The sequence below is a fragment of the Monodelphis domestica genome, chromosome 8 (assembly GCF_027887165.1).
Source record: "Monodelphis domestica isolate mMonDom1 chromosome 8, mMonDom1.pri, whole genome shotgun sequence".
Classification (NCBI taxonomy): domain Eukaryota; kingdom Metazoa; phylum Chordata; class Mammalia; order Didelphimorphia; family Didelphidae; genus Monodelphis; species Monodelphis domestica.
Genome location: NC_077234.1, coordinates 53918467 through 53933107, shown reverse-complemented (window position 1 = coordinate 53933107; position 14641 = coordinate 53918467). Strand labels below are relative to the sequence as shown.

Genomic DNA, 14641 nt, shown 5'->3' with positions numbered 1-14641 from the left:
CAGTCCCCTTGGTGATGATGGTAGCAGGACGCAGGTTCTCACAGTCTCTCTTCTTCAGGAAAGACTCAGAACTTTATGCCTTGCTCTTCCCCCGCTACCACCAACACCAAGGGATCAAAAGCCAACTATCTCAGTTCATTAAATAGTATCATGATGAGATGAACACTGGAAAAGTCCTTTCAGTGGAGCTTGGGATAGCTTGGTTCTGGATCAACAGAAATTAGATCATAGATCTACGTATATGATGGACATTAGAGATCATCTGGTACCACTGCCTCCTTTTATATATGAAGAAATGGATGCACTGGGAGGAAGGAAGTAATTTACTTAAAATGCCATAGGCATTACATATAAAAAAAAAGATTTGAACTTATGTCCTCTGACTTCAAGGCTAATATTTGTTTTATTGATTTCCCCCCAAGCCTTTTAGGTCTAGGGAATAAGGAATGGCCCTCATCTCCACCTTGCCAAAAGGTCTGGATTTTCTATAATGACATAATGAATAAAAAAGTGACCCTCAGCTATTGTGTTAATTAAAAAGGTTGTTATAATGAGAATTGAATTTGACTGCTAGAGTTCCCACAAGCCAGGCATTTCCAGGAATAGGACACAGAGCTAGTGTTTATTAAATAAATGGCTTCAAGAAACTTGCCTTATATTTGAACTTCTTCAATTTACAATTCTCTTTATCCGTTAAAGATTAATAATCAATTGAGGATTGTGGTTACTGCTTGAAGTTCTGGTTATCAACATTTCCAGACAGTCAATATTTCCTTGGGCATTCCTAGGGCCTGGGTATTTGTTGTCAAAGTAATATTTATTTCTTTTACTCTTATAGCATATAGCAAGTTGATCTAGTTCATTTATATACTTCTTGTTGCAAATTAAGGCAAAAAAAGAAATTGCTTTGGATATTAGCTAAGTATATTTTAATTACTCAAATTAGATAACAATTGACATTTAAACAATATAAAGTTTTCAAAATACTTCTCAAGACTAATACTTTTAAGCATTATATATTCCTAGGGAGTAACTACTACTTTATTATTATCACCATTTTAAAGCTAAGGAAATATTGCCTAAGAGAGAAGTTGAGCACTTTGTCCAACGGACACACTAATAAGTGCCTGAATTAGAATATGGATTCAGATTTTACCCACATTAGGTACAATACTCAAACGTCAATGGAAATCTAAATGGATCCAGAGATCAACAACTTTAGAACTAATGAAAAATAATATTATAACATTTTACTGAACCATGAGCCATATCTTTTTCCCCCTAATTTAAAAGAAATACCAGTGGACCAATATCAACCAGAAATAAATGTCTACACTTTCTGTTATCCATTACCCTCAACAAAAGCCAGACCCTGGAAATATTCCCCTACCTAAAGGTGAATTGAAGCACTATTTCATAGCCATTGAGGTTTTAATTCAAATGGAATTTGGCATTTTCATTCCATTAAGATATTTTATTGGACTGTATTACTGTGCCAGTTATTTGTCTACCTTTTTCAAGGCATGAAATGAGAGTCTTATTATTAGCATTCCATTTTAATCCTTTGGTTCAAATCTCACCTGGGACACGTCCTACTTATACGGTCCTTAGCACTTCTCATCCTCTCTTAGTCTGGGTTGGCAGTGGGTTTCTCATCACCTGGGAGTTCTTATATCAATGATATCACACCACTGGTTCATATGTCTTTTCATTCTATGGCATTATCCATTCTATGTTTGTATTGCTTTAGAGTTCTAAAATCTATGTGCAAAGTTGTTGAAAATAAGATATGCAATGGCACCAGTGAAAGAGTTGTTAGTCAATTTAATCAAAGTCAGTAATTGAGTCAATGTGAGAGGTGGTCACCATCTATCCTGGCACATCAAAAATGGCAGTGAAAAGGCATGGGTAATGAAAGAGCTCTTGTGGAAGTGCAGTATTTGTTAATGGATATAGTGCCAAGAGCAATGGAGGAGAAAGTGTTAGAGGAGATCATGAGATTTTATGCCTCAGTGACAGGAAGAACATCAACAGAAATAGGAAATTGAGAAAGAACACTTTGCTTGTGGGGTAAGAGACAAAATGCATTGTTTGTATGTGTGGCAATCCAAAATATACCTTGTACTTTTCTTCCTCCTCCATTTCACCAGAGAAAAAGCTTCTTCAATTTGTAAGATCCAGATTCATTTCTACCACGTTAGGAGACGGGCATTGTTCAGGCCAGTCTGGAATTTCAGGTTTGAGATTGAAGTATGAAAACAGATACTCAAAGCCTCTAGTATTTAACAAAAGGAAGCCTACTAAGCCTCCTTAGGAGGAAAATATATTGAACAAAGGGAGCAATGAAACCCTTGAGTGTAGCTCCCCTACCCTTGGGATATTAATACACTGCTGGAGGAGTTGTGAATTGATCCAACCATTCTGGAGGGCAACTTGGAACTATGCCCAAAGGGTGCTAAAAGACTGTCTGCCCTTTGATCCAGCCATAGCACTGCTGGGTTTGTACCCCAAAGAGATAATAAGGAAAAAGACTTGTACAAGAATATTCATAGCTGCACTCTTTGTGGTGGCCAAAAATTGGAAAATGAGGGGATGCCCTTCAATTGGGGAATGGCTGAACAAATTGTGGTATATGTTGATGATGGAATACTATTGTGCTCAAAGGAATAATAAAGTGGAGGAATTCCATGGAGACTGGAACAACCTCCAGGAAGTGATACAGAGAGAGAGGAGCAGAACCAGGAAAATATTGTACACAGACACTGATACACCGTGGCACAATAAAATGTAATGGACTTCTCTACTAGCAGCAATGCAATGATCCAGGACAATTCTGAGGGACTTATAGGAAGGAACACTATCCATATCTAGAGAAAGAACTGTGGGAGCAGAAATGCAGAGGAAAAACATAGGATTGATCACATGCTTGGATGGTGATGTGATTAGGGTTTAGATGTTAAAGATAGCTCTACTGCAAATATGAATAACATGGAAATGGGTTTTGTATAATGATACAGGTATAACGCAGTGGAATTGCTTGTCGGCTCTGGGAGGGGGAAGCGAAGAGGGGAAAGAAAGAACATGAATCATGTAACTATGGAAAAATATTCTAAGTAAAAAAAATTAAAAATCAAACCAATCCTTTTTAAAATCTGTATGTATAATTAGAGTACAGACTAGGTCCACATGAGTCATGGTGCCTTTCAGAGCCCTGGGGCACAGAACACATTCAAATTGTATTTTTCTTCTTTTGGGCTCTCTGAAACTCCATTGTATATATTTTTATAGAAAAAGTATCTTTTATAAAAAATCTTGTTTTGGATCAATGTTAGTTAACGCAGAATTTGTATTTAATGGTAAATCTGTCACTCTGTTCCCACATTTCATGATGCTATTGAATAATTGGCCTGGGAAGCTGTCAGAAACTCACAATTTTAATATTTCTTAAGCTAAAATCAAAAGAAATAATAGGATTTTGAAACTATTGAATTTCTACTGAGAAGATCATTAAAATACAATTTTATTAAGTGATTTTATTTTATAGTGGTCATTTATATGATATTGTGCAATTGACTACAGCTCATGTAAGCAAGCACAGAATATGGCTAAGAGGTTATGTATGTGATATTTTAACGACAGTAGTAAAATATGTGTGTCCAAAACTGTTAGCATCTCTAAAAAATATTATCTTGGTATGCCATAGACATTTTCTGCTGTTGTCCCTCCCATTCAAGCCATTTGTTCTTCATTTCCTTTGATAATAGTCAGTTTATAAGAACAGTGACATGGAAGCATTTTGAAGCTGAGGTCAAGTGAGAACTGAAATTTTAGGCGTCCTCATGGTTACAAATTATATAACCAGAGAGACTTTTCCTAACTTCTCTGAGCTTCAATAATTCCAAAAATGTAATGATAACATCCATCTGCCATGAATGAGTGTGGAGAGTGTGTTTATGTAAAGAAGATGAGCTAACATGTACAAAGTACTAAATAACTTTTCTGTTTCTCTATTTGCCTTTCTCCCTTCCTATTACCTTCTATCTGTCCTTCTCTGAATTTCCTTCTCTGAATCCTCACATGTTTTCTATTTACAATTCTATTTCTGTAAAACTAAATCATTTCACATCGCTAATTAAGAATTTTGCCATGAAAAGGCATCTATAGGAAAGACCTCAGCACATTGCATTGATTGCCTATGGATAATATATGGGGGGGGCATAGGTGTGATTTGTTCTGCATCCTCCAAAATAATCTGTAGCCATATTCAGTGTCCTAGATTGTAAGGAATAATAATCTTTTTAAAATATTCTGATTGTTCTTGGGGAAATGCTAGTAACTAGTGGAATCATTATCTCTGTTCCAGTTCTTCCATGGACCAGGAGTGCCAGAGGCATTTATTTCCTCAAAAACTATTTGCAGTATACAGGACACAAGAAATGGAAGATCACCGGGAAACCAGACGCAGTCTTCTCATTGTTTCTGCTAATTGTCTGCCTCACTGGAGGAGGAATGCATAAGAGGAAAAAAATGGACTTAGAAAAAAGTGAATAACTGCCAAAAAATGAGATGTCTGAAAATGGATTTAAGACTTCTGTACTTCAGGTTAAAATGTAGACATGAAAGATCTCTAACTGGGAGAGAAAGAAATATCACAAATACTGATTAGAATGGATTTGCTATATTTCTTTCAAAACTGTAAATGTAAATTTACTAATATGTACTAATTTAGGAAGCAATAACCAAAGCTCAAAATTATGTAGAGCTTTAGAACTTGTAAGAAGTTTTACTTATCTTATTCAAAAGTATATTTTATTTTACACACCATAATTTTCAAATATATATATATATATTCTAGGCATAAAAGGACTTAAATGACATTCTCAGGATCATACAAAGAGTAAGTGTCTATGCCTTCTTGGCTCTAATTCCAACACTATGCAATGAGATACTAAAAATTGATGATGAAGGAATAAAACTACAAAGTACAGTCAATTAACTCAATACTATGAAGAAATACAATTAAGGAAGAAAAATGTCTAAAATACCTAGAAGTTTACTCATGAAAAAGACAGAAAGCAAAACTCATAATCTTAAATATCTATATACAAAATTTAGTCAAGAAGCAAAAGCAGGTAGATGTTTAAATGTAAGGAACCAAACTAAGCTTCCAAGAGTTCACTGAAACTTGCTGTGAACAAATCAATGAATAGAATGTTACTATGGATAAGTTTATGTTAATTCTCTTTCCCAATATTCTAATTTAATTTTTTCCTGTATTTCCCTATCTTTTCATTTATTTCTTTCATCCATTGATGGATTCCGTATAGCCAATCCATTTTATTCATTTTCTGAAGATCTAATCATCATTATTTTGTAGTTATTTTTCCTCTGGAATTGCATTTTGAATGTCTTTTCATCCATAATATGCTTTCCAAATAATTGGTGTTTTTTATTTCATTTTGTTCATGCTTATACTTTGGATTGGGACTTCGTGCCAGAATTAAGCTCTGCAGCATTATTCATATGTGGATGGGGTTGTTGGCCCCTAGATTCTGACATCAACTATAATCTAGAAGAAATTGTTCTTTAGTCTCTTGGGTTGGGGGTGAAAGGGAAAATTTTTATGGGGTCAGATCCTGTCTTTTTTCCACAGCCTTGACCTGAAACTAGGAGGTTGACACAGTGTAAGAAATAATAAGAAAAACAACACACCACTTCTTATAATAACAATGAAAATTATAATAATGCTGTGAAAGACACATTCTTTGAAAAACATTTCCAAACGCATAAAATTAATAAAAATACAAAGGAAACAATTATTTTTTAAATCATTTTCAAAATATTTTAAAATAAAATTCACATGTCCCTTGAAATTTATTCCTGAAACCCTTGGAGAACTGTTAATTTTTGTGTTCATGACTATAAAGTAAGGGGCAACACTTTGGTCACTGATTGACAACTTAAGAATTATTTTATCTATCTATCTATCTATCTATCTATCTATCTATCTATTTATCAGTCTATCTAACTAGACATATATATATATACATATATATATATATATATATATATATATATATATATATATATGTTTTCTATGTGTTATGTTCCCCCATTAGAATGAAAACTACTCGACAATTATGACTGGATTTTTTTTTTGTCTCAAGACTTTAGTACAGTGCCTGGAATACAGTAAGTATTCAAACACTTATTAACTCAACTTGACACTGACAATTTGCTTGTCTTCTATATATTAAGACAATTTAATTATAAATATTTTAAGCAAAATTTCATGTTTTCTCATAAGCAAAGTGGCATTTATCATATATTTGTCCACAACATGATAGTGTTGGTTGTCTCTAAATAGACTATTCCAAGGGGAAGATGGAACAAGTTAAGTTAACCAAAAGAAAAGTCTAATGTCTGTGTGTTCTGACCTTATAGGAGACTAATCTCCCAAGATTTTCTTTGATAGGACTTTTTAAAAAAAACGTATCTTCTGTTTTATAATTGATAATACGTATCAGTTCCAAGACAGAAAAGTGATAAAGGCTAGGCAATTGGAATTAAATGACTTGTCCAGGTTTCTACACTCAGGATATGTATGAAGCCAGATTTAAAAACAAGACCTCACTTCTCTAGACCTAGCACCCCAGGACATTTTTTATTAGCTAAAGAGATTTTTTTAAATTCAAATCCCTTCAAAGAGGTGACATTTTAAAGTGTGATAGGCCATTTTTATCTTATGAGGAATGAAGTAGTTTAGAGAAGATAGTTATAGTGAGAAGAATGGAAAAGGAAAAAAAAGTCTTCTAAACTGGACAATTAATTTTTTAATACATAGATGAACAGTTACATGAGAAGATTGGTGTTCAGAAGACTGTCTACTTTAAATTTTTGCATGTTTTCTGTATCCTGACTGACTGAAGGGTAACATGCTTTGTCATTTGTTCTCTGGAATTGTGGTTGATTCTTACTCTGATCATAATGGTCTCTAATTCTTTCAAAATTGTTTGCCATTTTAAAATATGTCTTCCGATTCTGTTTATTTTGTGTCAGTTCATATAAATCTTCCCAGATTTCTCTAAAATCAGCTTCTTCATAATTTTTGTAGCATAATAGAATTTTATTATATTTTATAAAATAAATTATTCAGCCATGGTCCAAATTGTGGATACTCCTATAGATTTCTATTTTTGTCATCTGAAAAAAAAAGCTGTAAATATTTATGTTTATCCTTAGAGTTTGTTTGCTTAGGATTAATCCATCCCTTAATGTACTATCCCTGCAATTCATCCTTTTCCTTTTCCCTTTTCTTCCCCATTTCCTTGTTGAGTGAAATGTATTTCTGTATCCAACTCTGTGTGTGTGTGTGTGTGTGTGTGTGTGTGTGTGTGTGTTCAGATGAGAGTGAAGTGCTCTCAGTTACTTTGTTCAACACCCTGCCCTGGTTTGTTCATCTTGATTACATAGAAAAATGATCTCTAACCTTACTTTTTCTCCCACTACCAGTATATTCCTCTGTCCTCTTCCTATTCATTTTTCTTTAGATAGTCAAGGCAGAGCAGAACTACACTCAAGCCTTATCTAATTGGAATCCCACAGGATTATGGTAAGATTCAGATGAGATATATCTAATTTAAAACATATTTGAAAAAAGAAATTGTTTTTGCTTAGTCCCTTATTATTGTTAGTTCATATTTTCCTTCTTAAATTTCTCTGAATTCTTGTATTTTAAATGTAAATGTAATGCACTCTGGTTCTTTCTTTTGGGAATGCATAGAAGTCTTGAATTAAAGATTTATTTATTCTCTGCGATATACTCAGTTTTGATGGATATTTTAGCTGTATGTCTATATCCTTTTATATGTTCTTCATGTCTAGGTGGCTACTAATAGTGAATTATCTCTGTGGCTCCTGAGTACTTTAATTCTTTCCTACTAGCTACTTAATTATTGTTTTTTGACATTGACTCTACTATTGCAGAGAGTTTTCATTTGGCAGTTCCTTTCAAGAGGTGACCAATAGATTATTTCTATTTCTAAATCATATTTATAAATATATAAACCAATTAAATAATCAAATTATATAAAACAAGCAATTTTAAGAGGAAGAATTCAAAGTCATCAATAATCATATGAAAAAATGTTCTAAATCACTCATGATTAGAGAAATGCTATTAAAGCAATACTGAGATTGACCTATTTGGCAATAAAGGAAAGTGATAAATGTTAGCAGGGATATAGCAAAATTGGGTCACTAATACTATGTTGGTAGAGTTATAAACTGAACTAACCATTCTGGAGGGCAAGTTGTAACTCTGCCAACAGGGTATGAAATTGTGCATACTCTTTGATCACCACTACTGGGTCTATATCCCAAAGAGATAATAAAAAAGGAGAAAAGACCTACCTGCACAAAAAATATTTATAGCAGATCTTTTTGTAGTGGCATAGATTAGAAATAGAGGGAATGTCCATCAATTGCAAAATGTATGAACAAATTATGGTATATGATGGTGATGGAATACTATTGTGCTTTAAGAAATGATAAGCAAGATGATTTAAGAAAATTCTGGAAAGATCTGCAGGAATTGATGCAGAGCTAAATAAGCAGAACTTGAAAAAAACATTGCATGCAGTTAACTGCAATATAATATAATGATTATTTTGTGAAATAATGGCTACTAACAGCAATGCAATTTTCAGGACAATCCTGAAAGATTAATTAGGAGACAGAACTGTTGATGTCATCTTTCACATGCTTGTAAGTATGATTTTCTTTGGGGGTTTTGGTTATGTATGAATATTTTCTTATAACAATAATCAAGATGGGAGTGTGTGTTTTGCATGCCAATAACAATAAAATGAAAAAATAAAATAAAATAAAAACCTGTCAGGAAAAAATAAAGTGGTATTCTTGGATTCTTGGAAGAAGAAGAAGAAGAAGAAGAAGAAGAAGAAGAAGAAGAAGAAGAAGAAGAAGAAGAAGAAGAAGAAGAAGAAGAAGAAGAAGAAGAAGAAGAAGAAGAAGAAGAAGAAGAAGAAGAAGAAGAAGAAGAAGAAGAAAGAAAGAAAGAAAGAAAGAAAGAAAGAAAGAAAGAAAGAAAGAAAGAAAGAAAGAAAGAAAGAAAGAAAGAAAGAAAGAAAGAAAGAGAAAGAAAGAAAGAGAAAGAGAGAGAGAAAGAGAGAGAGAAAGAAAGAAAGAAAGAAAGAAAGAAAGAAAGAAAGAAAGAAAGAAAGAAAGAAAGAAAGAAAGAAAGAAAGAAAGAAAGAAAGAAAGAAAGAAAGAAAGAAAGAAAGAAAGAAAGAAAGAAAGAAAGAAAGAAAGAAAGAAAGAAAGAAAGAAAGAAAGAAAGAAAGAAAGAAAGAAAAAGAAGAATTTCAGAGATAGCTTAGACTGGAGTCTTGCTACCTTTCAGGCCTCAAAAAAAAAGTAGTATGATATAGTCAAGTTTGATTGATGTCCCCATTGTGTTATCTACATGTTCTTCAGATGGGTCTGGAGCTAAGGTATAGAAAACTATTGCTGCACTCACAATAAAGTAAAGAAGTTCTACTTGTAAAGAATGAAAGAATTGTAGGGTCCCCTTTGGTTTAGTATCCCTAAGCTTCTGATTCCTTTGCAGGGTTCAGACTAGACTAGAAATTAGAAGTGAAACTTCTGTTCTTGATATGTGATCCGTGATTCGCACTACTGCTTCTTCCTGATCAACTTACTCTTCTCTCCTTACAGTGCAGAGGGCATGTAGCTGCTCATTACCCTGAAACACAAATCCTGTGTGCAAACTGGCCCTGAATCTGTATTCTGGGACTCAATAAGGGACAACAAGTCTTCCAGAAAGCAGCCTTTCCCATGCTGGTACTGTGGTATGGATCTATTTATTTTTTCCTCATCTTTGTGGCCATTCGTCTAATTGTTAATCTGTTCATACTCACTTCATTTTTCAGTTCATATAAATCAAATCGCTCATTCTTGTAATGTTGATATTAAGGTAGATTGCTCTGGTTCTGTTTTTGACAGTTTGCATCCATTCGTAAAAGCTTTTATAAGACTTCTGGAAACCATGGCATTTACATTTCTCTTCTTGCTCTGCCACATCATCACCCTCAAAGCAGCTGATTGATTATTATAACATTTAAGGCTTACAACCACTACACAGAGATTTATAGCTATGCCTTGTAGTTTTATTTTGTGTATAACTAACAAACTAGATATTCCTCTTTATGTGTTTATCTTTGCCCAACTCTTTGCTTCAGAAAAAATGCATCCTTTACCCTAGGAATAGATCTCCTAAGATCCAAATTTCTATTGTGAGGTGTATTCCCTTAAAGAAATGACTGCACCTTCTGTCTATGAATGCTGATGTCTAGAAGTTAGTTGCTAAAAGGGAATTGAATAGAACAGTCAGAAAGGGAATGACTTGGGCAAATTGTAGAAATACAAAGAACAGAAGGACTTCTAAACAGCAGCAATACAAACTATTTGGGCACCCAGTGACCCAAAATTCAAGCAACCATACCTTAGGACGCGTTGGAGAACATTTTTGAGTTCATGTGCCCAAACTGCAACTTCAAGCTACCAGTAAGCCTCCTGCATTAGGAAGTGCTCTCTTTGGGCAGCTAGAAAGAGGAATGGGACATGCAAAAAATGTCCTTGGGCACTGGCAAGAGGAGGAATGGAGAAGTTCCCCCATGCTAGCTTCACACATGTGCCAATACTTGGCCAATGCTGCCTCAGAATATTCTGACAACTATAAATGTATACATGTAGCTTTTTCTTTTAAATGAAACATTTGATCATAAAAAAGGCTAATTTTATAAACAATATATATATATATATATAACTTTCAAGTTTCTTTTCAAGCATATCATCAATCTATAAACCTCATTGTGACTCAATAATATTTTAAAATACATAATTCATGAATTAATCATTTTAGAAGAATCCATACTTCTAAAATATGCATGACCATTTTTATACTATTTTACAGTTGAGGAAAGTTAAAAAGAAAAACTCTTCTCAGTCTGATTTTTCTAAAGCTTTATTTGAAAGCAAAAGCAAGCTGAGGGTCCCCCACTGAAATTCACTAACACTTTCACTTCTACTAACCCCATTCACCACCCTCATTCAGGAGAGAGAGCCTCCCTTCCTAGGTCAGGGATTGGTCGTTATATAGACCAATCCCTGACCCTGAAGTAGAGGAGGGACTCCTGAGGCATGCTGGGGGATGTAGTTCCCACACACATTTTGTAACTCACAGTGTCAAGTATTCTCATTTTAGATGAACCTAGTGTTCTGATCATGTAAAAATGACTGAATTGACAAATAGAGATATATGTAAGATGTGATCTTTATTGCCATTCACAATATTCACACCCTCTAGAAGTCTGAAACTGTTAGCATGGAGGTTTTAGAATGGTCAGGAATGTGCCAAGATTAAGCACTGTAATAGTAAATTAGCCTAGGAGAAAAAGTTGGGGGGGGGAGATTTATGAATGCATAATTCACTCGTCTCCTAGAAAGATCGAAGAAATAGGAGGCACTTCAAAATGTAGAATAGAAGAAAGGCTATATAAATATTTAAAAGTTAAAAGGGGAGGGGAACATGGTGAAACTTGGAAGACTTGATCAACAGTTGGCAATTTGCATAATCAGACAAATTTTAAGCTTAGTTTTTATTATTTTAATAAACCTGTGTGTATGTACATATCATAATACAGAAAGTATTTCTTTTTAGTTTTAGTTTATTTTAAACATAGATGAACATTTTCAGGGGAGAACAAGTAACCCGCTTTCCTGTTTGTAGATCAAAATCAGACAAGTCACCCAATTTCACATAGTTTCCACTGCAAATCATAACTCAGCCACAATTTGCATGATTCTTGGCCCAGATCTGACCTAAAAGCAGCTGCAACTTGGCCCAAACTTAGATGTAATTTTCCAGAATGTGTGCAGATCTCAGCAAAAGTTTTGCAGATCTTGGCTGAAATTGATTAATGTCTATGTACGTGAATAGGACCTAACCTAGTAATATTTTGAAGTAGTTTAAATTTTCAATGCCCAAATCTCTGTTGCTAGTACCTACTTTCCTCCTGAACATTAGGCTCATGTTTCCAAATTCCTATTGAATTTCCCCCTGGATATCCTCTCCGAATATCAACAATATATCTAGTACCAAATTAATCATTTTCTCCCAAATTACCTCCTTCTCTTGACTTCCCTATTAATTGTAAGAAGATAAGCCTCCTCCAAATTTTGACATATTTTTTGTCATATGCCTCTTACTTGTCCCCAAGGAGGGGAGGGATTTAGGAAAATCTACTCATTCTATCTCTCTATTATTTCTTGTATCCTGTTTTCTTTTCTCTCTGACTTTACAGAAGTGACATGTTATAGATCAGTGATAGCAAAAAAGTGCCCTACCCCACTCCTGAGTGCCAGGTGTTCCCTGCCTTGAGCCCCCTTACCAGGAACAGGGGAGAGAGTAAGCACTCCCACTGGGGGCACTGGCAGAGGGGCAGGTGAGTTGAGGAATGTCCTTAGTGAGAGTAGAGAAGGGGACATGAGTGGCCCAAGGGCTCTGCTCCCCTCTAGCTCTGCTACCTGTGAGTCACTCACCTTCTCTGTGTGCTCCCATTGGACTGCTATGCAGAAGAGAAGAAGAGAGGGGGAGGCCACCATCTCTGCGCAAGTCCTTCTGCCATTCTAGTAACAAGCTCTGGGATGAGGGGGAGGACGGCATGCATGTCCACAGAGAGTGAAATGTGTGCCATCATTGGTATGTATGCTGTCACTGTTATAGAGGGAGAACTAGCCTCAGAAACAGCAAAACCCGAGAACAAGTATTCTCTTTAGCACATATTGGTGTTGTGACCCTGGACAAGTTACTTAACTTCATAGGGATTCTTAAAAATATCTAAGATGATTAAAAATTGCTGAGAAGATGATAATCTTCATTGGTAAGTTATTTTCTACTCTAGAAGTACTCTAGAGTAATTAAATCAGTATGCTAGATATCCTGTTCTCTATACCACTGATGGGGAACATTTTAGAGGGGTAGTTGATGTGAGTGATGTCCTCAGGTGAACGGCAGCGTAGCACCTGAGCCCCACAACCCTCTGACTTTTGAGTAAGAAACTCTGGTGAACTGTGTTTTGGAGTGATAGCAAGTGTGCTCACAGAGAGGTTTCTGAGTGTCTCCTCTGGCATGTGTCCCTTAGGTTTGCCACCATGGTACTATACTATTCTACAATTTAATTAGTTGTCTTCATTACTTTTCTTGAGAATTAGTGAAATACTCCTAAGGAGTGTCCTTAAATGGGTTCTTTTTTTCTTTCAGCCACCTGTTTGCCCTGGATGCTGTACCTGCCTACCTAACCATAGAATGTGCACTGGAACGATCTTTGAACTCTTACTCTGGAAATTCACAGTTATAATTGGAAAGAACTCATTTCATCCAAAGACAGTCATCCTCTTAAATTCATTCCCCCCCCCTTGCTGCCTTTGCATCCTCTTAAATTCACTCCCCCCCCTTGCTGCCTTTGTACTCACCTTTCCTACTTTTTCCCTTCAAAACACATACATTCTCTCTCTCTCTCTCTCTCTCTCTCTCTCTCTCTCTCTCTCTCTCTCTCTCTCTCTCTCTCTCTCTCTCTCTCTCTCATCCCAATTCTTAATTATAGTCAAATGAATACTACCATTGCTTCTGGTGTAAAGATTAAAATTTAGGAATATAGGGAGACTGAGGCAGGTAGAAATTAGTTTCTCTCTGCAAGGAGTATTATATTTTTTTAGAGGTTTATTAAAGGTTAAAGATTAAAGAAAATACAGAATAAGAAAAAAAACACGTGCCTAGGCCAGAGGCCTAGGCCAGATAACCTCACATCACAGAAGAGAAGCATCTGCTCCAAAACGGAAGTCCAAAAGAGGCGAGAGAGAGCCCCAAAACCTTTGCCACCAGCTTAAATCCTTCCTCGATCTCGGCCCACCTCAGAATTCCCGTGAGATTACAAAGCATTTTGGTGAAGTGGAGCAAAGGCTTGTGGGGATTGTAGTCCTGTATTCGAGTCTATTTTTTACACTGGGAAAGATATGTCAATTGACTTGCCCATTATTCCATTCTTTGCCTCACCATCAGTAACTTCCCAGAAAAAAAGTATTCTCCCCTGGGCTCCTATTTCTGTGTATATTATCTCCCCGTATTAGAATGAAAACTATAGAAGGGCAAAATGTCCACTGCTTAATGCAGTGATGGGAAGATATTGTTTGATAAATACTTTCTTATTTATCAATTCATACACTAATGTATTCCTTCTCCCACTTTACAATCTATCCTATGTACATGGGATCAAATTAATCTTAAGAGAGAATTATCATACCACTTTTTTGTCTCCTAAACGTATCTGGCTACTCACCATTTACCATATTATGCCTTTATTCCTCAGACTAATGTTTTATAGCCCTCAACAATAAATCCTTGTACCATCTTTCCTATAACTCATCTCCCATGACTTCCCAGCCAAACCATTCTCTGGACATATACTTCCCTTCGTCCTCTTAGAAACTTTGCACATGGGGGGCAGCTGGGTAGCTCAGTGGATTGAGAGCCAGCCCTAGAGATGGGAGGTCCTAGGTTCAA

General features: G+C 35.4%; 1 long non-coding RNA gene across 1 annotated transcript; it reads left to right on the top strand.

The window, feature by feature from the left end:
* Positions 1–1751: 1751 nt before the first annotated feature.
* Positions 1752–13659, top strand: LOC107649778 (uncharacterized). Its single transcript, XR_001624003.2, has 6 exons — positions 1752–2070; positions 6120–6192; positions 7551–7612; positions 8709–8766; positions 9736–9869; positions 13343–13659. It is a non-coding gene; the product is annotated as an uncharacterized LOC107649778 (long non-coding RNA).
* The last annotated feature ends 982 nt before the right edge of the window (positions 13660–14641 follow it).